This window comes from Chiloscyllium punctatum, unplaced genomic scaffold (genome assembly GCF_047496795.1).
Source record: "Chiloscyllium punctatum isolate Juve2018m unplaced genomic scaffold, sChiPun1.3 scaffold_729, whole genome shotgun sequence".
Classification (NCBI taxonomy): Eukaryota; Metazoa; Chordata; class Chondrichthyes; order Orectolobiformes; family Hemiscylliidae; genus Chiloscyllium; species Chiloscyllium punctatum.
Genome location: NW_027310463.1, coordinates 69547 through 77693, shown reverse-complemented (window position 1 = coordinate 77693; position 8147 = coordinate 69547). Strand labels below are relative to the sequence as shown.

General features: G+C 62.0%; 1 long non-coding RNA gene across 1 annotated transcript; it reads left to right on the top strand.

Annotated features, from left to right (window-relative positions):
• On the top strand, positions 1–6594 carry LOC140473802 (uncharacterized). The gene is made up of 3 exons (XR_011958634.1): positions 1–59; positions 5801–5875; positions 6454–6594. It is a non-coding gene; the product is annotated as an uncharacterized lncRNA (long non-coding RNA).
• Positions 6595–8147: the final 1553 nt, after the last annotated feature.

The following is an 8147-nucleotide window of genomic DNA, read 5'->3' as shown; positions in this document are numbered from 1 at the left end:
CAACATGAACTCAGACTCTGGGCGACAGATGGGCCCAGAGCTCACATCTCAGTGAGAAGGTCAGCAGCTCCGAGACTCATCTAACCCCCATATACCACCCTGACAGGGAGAGGAGCTTTACCCAGGCCCTGGGAGTGGGGGGATGGTGTATCTAACCCCCCTGTCCCTGGGAGTGGGGGGACGGTGTATCTAACCCCCTGTCCCTGGGAGTGGGGGGACGGTGTATCTAACCCCCTGTCCCTGGGGGACGGTGTATCTAACCCCCCCTGTCCCTGGGAGTGGGGGGACGGTGTATCTAACCCCCCTGTCCCTGGGAGTGGGGGGACGGTGTATCTAACCCCCCTGTCTCTGGGAGTGGGGGGACGGTGTATCTAACCCCCCTGTCCCTGGGGGACGGTGTATCTAACCCCCCTGTCCCTGGAGTGGGGGACGGTGTATCTAACCCCCCTGTCCCTGGGAGTGGGGGGACGGTGTATCTAACCCCCCTGTCCCTGGGAGTGGGGGGGACGGTGTATCTAACCCCCCTGTCCCTGGGAGTGGGGGGACGGTGTATCTAACCCCCCTGTCCCTGGGAGGGGGGGACGGTGTATCTAACCCCCCTGTCCCTGGGAGTGGGGGGACGGGGTATCTAACCCACTGTCCCTGGGAGTGGGGGGACGGTGTATCTAACCCACTGTCCCTGGGAGTGGGGGGACGGTGTATCTAACCCCCTGTCCCTGGGAGTGGGGGGGACGGTGTATCTAACCCCCCCTGTCCCTGGGAGTGTGGGGAACAGTGTATCTAACCCCCCTGTCCCTGGGAGTGGGGGACGGTGTATCTAACCCCCTGTCCCTGGGAGTGGGGGGACAGTGTATCTAACCCCCCTGTCCCTGGGAGTGGGGGGACGGGGTATCTAACCCCCCTGTCCCTGGGAGTGGGGGGACGGTGTATCTAACCCCCCTGTCCCTGGGAGTGGGGGGACGGTGTATCTAACCCCCCTGTCCCTGGGAGTGGGGGGGACGGTGTATCTAACCCCCCTGTCCCTGGGAGTGGGGGGACGGTGTATCTAACCCCCCTGTCCCTGGGAGTGGGGGGGACGGTGTATCTAACCCCCCTGTCCCTGGGAGTGGGGGGACGGGTGTATCTAACCCCCCTGTCCCTGGGAGTGGGGGACGGTGTATCTAACCCCCCTGTCCCTGGGAGTGGGGGGGACGGTGTATCTAACCCCCCTGTCCCTGGGAGTGGGGGGACGGTGTATCTAACCCCCCCTGTCCCTGGGAGTGGGGGGGACGGTGTATCTAACCCCCCTGTCCCTGGGAGTGGGGGGACGGTGTATCTAACCCCCCTGTCCCTGGGATGTGGGGGACGGTGTATCTAACCCCCCCTGTCCCTGGGAGTGGGGGGACGGTGTATCTAACACCCCTGTCCCTGGGAGTGGGGGATGGTGTAGAGATACAGAGTAAAGCTCCCTCGGTCACAGATCTCTCCCCCCGGCAAAGTTCCCTTGCCCCACCGTGAGGCAATGGGGCGGTTGGGAAGAGTCAGTGTGACAGAGAGAGAGAGAGGGAGAGAGGGAGAGATAGAGAGGGTGGGGAGAGAGAGAGAGTGAGGGGCGGGAGAGAGAGAGAGAGAGAGCGGGGGAGAGAGAGAGAGTGGGGGAGAGGGGAGAGAAAGAGAGAGGGGGGTGAGAGAGAGCGGGGGGAGAGAGATAGAGAGAGAGGGGGAGAGAGAGATAGGGGGGGAGAGAGCTGGGGGGGAGAGAGAGAGAGGGGGAGAGAGAGTTGGGGGGAGAGAGCTGGGGGGAGAGAGAGAGAGGGGGAGAGACAGAGGTGGGAGGGAGAAGAGAGAGAGGGGGAGAGAGAGAGAGGGGAGAGAGAGAGAGAGAGGGGGGGAGAGAGAAGAGAGAGAGGGAGAGAGAGAGAGGGGGAGAGAGAAGAGAGAGAGGGAGAGAGAGAGAGGGGGAGAGAGAGAGGGGAGAGTGAGAGTGAGGAGGGGGAGAGAGAGAGGGAGAGAGGGAGAGAGAGAGAGACAGAGCGAGAGAGTGAGAGGGGGAGAGAGAGTGAGTGGGGGGCAGAGACAGGAGAGGGAGAGAGAGAGATAGAGAGAGGGTCAGAGAGGGAGAGAAGGGGAGAGTGGGAGAGAGAGAAAGATCCAGGAGAGAGAGACATGAAGATAGAGAGAGTCAGGAGAGGAAGAGAAGGGGGAGAAAGGGAGAGAGAGAGAGAGAAAGATGCAGGAGAGAGAGACGTAAAGAGAGAGAGAGAGAGAGAGAGGGGGAGAGAGTGAGAGACTGGAGAGGGGATGGAGAGTGGGAGGATGAAAGGGAGCGAGGAGAGAGAGAGATGGGAGAGATGGGATAGTTGGAGGGAGAAGACAGAGAGAGAAGGATAGGAGAGGGAGAGAAAGGGGGGACAGTGTAGAGTGGGAGGGCACGGGGAAGGGGTTTGGGGTCAATGGGGAACGTTGTAGAGAGGGAGGGAACGGGAAGGGGTTTGGGGTCAATGGGGGGATGTGTAGAGAGGGAGGGAACGGGGAAGGGGTTTGGGGTCAATGGGGGGACCGTGTAGAGCGGGAGGGGACGGGGAAGGGGTTTGGGTCCATGGGGGGAACGGTGTAGAGAGGGAGGGAACGGGGAAGGAGTTTGGGGTCCATGGGGGACGGTGTAGAGAGGGAGGGAACGGGGAAGGGGTTTGGGGTCCATGGGGGGACGGTGTAGAGTGGGAGGGAACGGGGAAGGGGTTTGGGGTCCATGGGGGGACGGTGTAGAGAGGGAGGGAACGGGGAAGGGTTTGGGGTCCATGGGGGACGGTGTAGAGAGGAGGGAACGGGGAAGGGGTTTGGGGTCCATGGGGGGGACGGTGTAGATGAGGGAGGGAACGGGGAAGGGGTTTGGGGTCCTTAGGGGACGGTGTAGAGAGGGAGGGAACGGGGAAGGGGTTTGGGGTCCATGGGGGACGGTGTAGAGTGGGAGGGAACGGGGAAGGGTTTGGGGTCCATGGGGGGACGGTGTAGGAGGGGGAGGGAACGGGGAAGGGGTTTGGGGTCCATGGGGGACGGTGTAGAGGGGGAGGGAACGGGGAAGGGGTTTGGGGTCCATGGGGGACGGTGTAGAGAGGGAGGGAACGGGAAGGGGTTTGGGGTCCATGGGGGACGGAGTAGAGAAGGAGGGAACGGGGAAGGGGTTTGGGGTCCATGGGGGATGGTGTAGAGAGGGAGGGAACGGGGAAGGGGTTTGGGGTCCATGGGGGACGGTGTAGAGAGGGAGGGAACGGGGAAGGGGTTTAGGGTCCATGGGGGACGGTGTAGAGAGGGAGGGAACGGGAAGGGGTTTGGGGTCCATGGGGGACAGTGTAGAGAGGGAGGGAACGGGGACGGGGAAAGGGTTTGGGGTCCATGGGGGACGGTGTAGAGAGGGAGGGAACGGGGAAGGGGTTTGGGGTCCATGGGGGGACGGTGTAGAGAGGGAGGGAACGGGGAAGGGGTTTGGGGGTCCATGGGGGGACGTGTGTAGAGCGGGAGGGAACGGGGAAGGGGTTTGGGGTCCATGGGGGTCGGTGGAGAGAGGGAGGGAACGGGGAAGGGGTTTGGGGTCCATGGGAACGGTGTAGAGTGGGAGGGAACGGAGAAGGGGTTTGGGGTCCATGGGGGACGGTGTAGAGAGGGAGGGAACGGGGAAGGGTTTGGGGTCAATGGGGGACGGTGTAGAGAGGGAGGGAACGGGGAAGGGGTTTGGGTCATGGGGGGACGGTGTAGAGAGGGAGGGAACGGAGAAGGGGTTTGGGGTCCATGGGGGAGGGTGTAGAGCGGGAGGGAACGGGGAAGGGGTTTGGGGTCCATGGGAGGACGGTGTAGAGCGGGAGGGAATGGGGAAGGGGTTTGGGGTCCATGGGGGGACGGTGTAGAGCGGGAGGGAACGGGGAAGGGGTTTGGGGTCCATGGGGGACGGTGTAGAGCGGGAGGGAATTTGGAAGGGGTTTGGGGTCCATGGGGGACGGTGTAGAGAGGGAGGGAACGGGGAAGGGGTTTGGGGTCCATGGGGATGGTGTAGAGAGGGAGGGAACGGGGAAGGGGTTTGGGGTCCATGGGGGACGGTGTAGAGAGGGAGGGAACGGGGAAGGGGTTTAGGGTCCATGGGGGACGGTGTAGAGAGGGAGGGAACGGGGAAGGGGTTTGGGGTCCATGGGGGACAGTGTAGAGAGGGAGGGAACGGGGAAGGGGAAAGGGTTTGGGGTCCATGGGGGGGGACGGTGTAGAGAGGGAGGGAACGGGGAAGGGGTTTGGGGTCCATTGGGGGGACGGTGTGTAGAGAGGGAGGGAACGGGGAAGGGGTTTGGGGTCCATGGGGGTCGGTGGAGAGAGGGAGGGAACGGGGAAGGGGTTTGGGGTCCATGGGGGGACGGTGTAGAGAGGGAGGGAACGGGGAAGGGGTTTGGGGTCCATGGGGGAACGGTGTAGAGAGGGAGGGAACGGGGAAGGGTTTGGGGTCCATGGGGGACGGTGTAGAGAGGGAGGGAACGGGGAAGGGGTTTGGGGTCCATGGGGGACGGTGTAGAGAAGGAGGGAACGGGGAAGGGGTTTGGGGTCCATGGGGGATGGTGTAGAGAGGGAGGGAACGGGGAAGGGGTTTTGGGGTCCATGGGGGACGGTGTAGAGAGGGAGGGAACGGGGAAGGGGTTTAGGGTCCATGGGGGACGGTGTAGAGAGGGAGGGAACGGGGAAGGGGTTTGGGGTCCATGGGGGACAGTGTAGAGAGGGAGGGAACGGGAAGGGGAAAGGGTTTGGGGTCCATGGGGGGACGGTGTAGAGAGGGAGGGAACGGGGAAGGGGTTTGGGGTCCATGGGGGGACGGTGTAGAGAGGGAGGGAACGGGGAAGGGGTTTGGGGTCCATGGGGGGACGGTGTAGAGCGGGAGGGAACGGGGAAGGGGTTTGGGGTCCATGGGGGTCGGTGGAGAGAGGGAGGGAACGGGGAAGGGGTTTGGGGTCCATGGGGAACGGTGTAGAGTGGGAGGGAACGGAGAAGGGGTTTGGGGTCCATGGGGGACGGTGTAGAGAGGGAGGGAACGGGAAGGGGTTTGGGGTCAATGGGGGACGGTGTAGAGAGGGAGGGAACGGGGAAGGGGTTTGGGGTCCATGGGGGACGGTGTAGAGAGGGAGGGAACGGAGAAGGGGTTTGGGGTCCATGGGGGAGGGTGTAGAGCGGGAGGGAACGGGGAAGGGGTTTGGGGTCCATGGGGGACGGTGTAGAGCGGGAGGGAATGGGAAGGGGTTTGGGGTCCATGGGGGGACGGTGTAGAGCGGGAGGGAACGGGGAAGGGGTTTGGGGTCCATGGGGGACGGTGTAGAGCGGGAGGGAATTTGGAAGGGGTTTGGGGTCCATGGGGGACGGTGTAGAGAGGGAGGGAACGGGGAAGGGGTTTGGGGTCCATGGGGGGACGGTGTAGAGAGGGAGGGAACGGAGAAGGGGTTTGGGGTCCATGGGGGAGGGTGTAGAGCGGGAGGGAACGGGGAAGGGGTTTGGGGTCCATGGGGGGACGGTGTAGAGAGGGAGGGAATGGGGAAGGGGTTTGGGGTCCATGGGGGACGGTGTAGAGAGGGAGGGAACGGGGAAGGGGTTTGGGGTCCATGGGGGACGGTGTAGAGCGGGAGGGAATTTGGAAGGGGTTTGGGGTCCATGGGGGACGGTGTAGAGAGGGAGGGAACGGGGAAGGGGTTTGGGGTCCATGGGGGGGACGGGTGTAGAGAGGGAGGGAACGGGGAAGGGGTTTGGGGTCCATGGGGGGACGGTGTCGAGTGTGAGCTGACCCTTATCTCTGTGCCAGGGTGGACCACCCACTCACTCTCCCCCGATGACTGGTGGGCCTATCAGGAGGATGTTGGAGGCAGCTTTGTCCCAAGTAAGTAATTTATTCACTCGAACAGACCCAAAACTTTACCCTGTACCTGACCCCCTGTCCCTTGGAGTGGGGGTACGGTGTAGAGGAAGCTTTACCCTGTATCTCACCCCCTGTCCCTGGGAGTGGGGGATGGTGTAGAGGGAGCTTTACTCTGTATCTGACCCCCTGCCCCTGGGAGTGGGGGACGGTGTAGAGGGAGCGTTACTCTGTATCTGACCCCCTGCCCCTGGGAGTGGGGGACGGTGTAGAGGAAGCTTTACTCTGTATCTAACCCCCTGTCCCTGGAGTGGGGGACGGGTGTAGAGGGACCTTTACTCTGTATCTAACCTCCCTGTCCCTGGGAGTGGGGGGACGGTGTAGAGGGAGCTTTACTCTGTATCTAACCCCCTGTCCCTGGAGTGGGGGACGGTGTAGAGGGAGCTTAACTCTGTATCTAACCCCCTGTCCCTGGGAGTGGGGGGGACGGTGTAGAGGGAGGTTTACTCTGTATCTAACCCCCCTGTCCCTGGGAGTGGGGTGACGGTGTAGAGGGAGCCTGACCCTGTCTCTCTCTCTCTCTCTCTCTCTCTCCTGGTCAGGCCCACCGTACTGGGGACTGGTGAACGCAGCCTGGAGAATGTGTTCCCTGGGGAAACAGCAGTCCCCCATCGACGTCAACACCAGCTCCCTCGTCTACGACCCCTTCCTGAGACCCCTCAGAGTCAAGGCCAGCTCCAGGACGGTCCGTTCGGGGGGTGGGGGTCGAGAAAGGGATAAGGGGGGGGGGGGGGGTAGAGCCAGTGGGGGAAGCCCATCCCATCAGCGTCACCCCTCTGTCCCTCTCCATAGCCCTGTATCGATCCCCAAACTAATCCCACTGTCCCCCCGCTCTCCCCCCATAGCCCTGTATCGATCCCCAAACTAATCCCACTGTCCCCCCACTCTCTCCCCATAGCCCTGTATCGATCCCCAAACTAATCCCACTGTCCCCCCCACTCTCTCTCCCCATAGCCCTGTATCAATCCCCAAACTAATCCCACTGTCCCCCCCACTCTCTCTCCCCATAGCCCTGTATCGATCCCCAAACTAATCCCACTGTCCCCCCGCTCTCTCTCCCCATAGCCCTGTATCCATCCCCAAACTAATCCCACTGTCTCCCCGCTCTCTCTCCCCATAGCCCTGTATCCATCCCCAAACTAATCCCACTGTCCCCCCGCTCTCTCCCCAAACTAATCCCACTGTCCCCCCGCTCTCTCTCCCCATAGCCCTGTATCCATCCCCCAAACTAATCCACTGTCCCCCCGCTCTGTCTCCCCGTAGCCCTGTATTGATCCCCAAACTAATCCCACTGTCCCCCCGCTCTCTCTCCCCATAGCCCTGTATCGATCCCCAAACTAATTCCACTGTCCCCCCGCTCTCTCTCCCCATAGCCCTGTATCCATCCCCAAACTAATCCCACTGCCCCCCCCACTGTCTCTCCCCATAGCCCTGTATCGATCCCCAAACTAATCCCACTGTCCCCCGCTCTCTCTCCCCATCGCCCTGTATTGATCCCCAAACTAATCCACTGTCCCCCCACTGTCTCTCCCCATAGCCCTGTATCGATCCCCAAACTAATCCACTGTCCCCCCGCTCTCTCTCCCCATAGCCCTGTATCCATCCCCAAACTAATCCCACTTTCCCCCCGCTCTCTCTCCCCATAGCCCTGTATCCATCCCCAAACTAATCCACTGCCCCCCCGCTCTCTCTCCCCATAGCCCTGTATCGAACCCCAAACTAATCCACTGACCCCCCCCGCTCTCTCTCCCCATAGCCCTGTATCCATCCCCAAACTAATCCCACTGTCCCCACTCTCTCTCCCCATAGCCCTGTATCCATCCCCAAACTAATCCCACTGCCCCCCCGCTCTCTCTCCCCATAGCCCTGTATCAATCCCCAAACTAATCCCACTGTCCCCCGCTCTCTCTCCCCATAGCCCTGTATCCATCCCCAAACTAATCCCACTGTCCCCCCGCTATCCCCCCATAGCCCTGTATCGATCCCCAAACTAATCCCACTGTCCCCCCACTCTCTCTCCCCATAGCCCTGTATCGATCCCCAAACTAATCCCACTGTCCCCCCACTCTCTCTCCCCATAGCCCTGTATCGATGCCCAAACTAATCCCACTGTCCCCCCGCTCTCTCTCCCCATAGCCCTGTATCCATCCCCAAACTAATCCCACTGTCCCCCCACTCTCTCTCCCCATCGCCCTGTCTCGATCCCCAAACTAATCCCACTGTCCCCCCGCTCTCT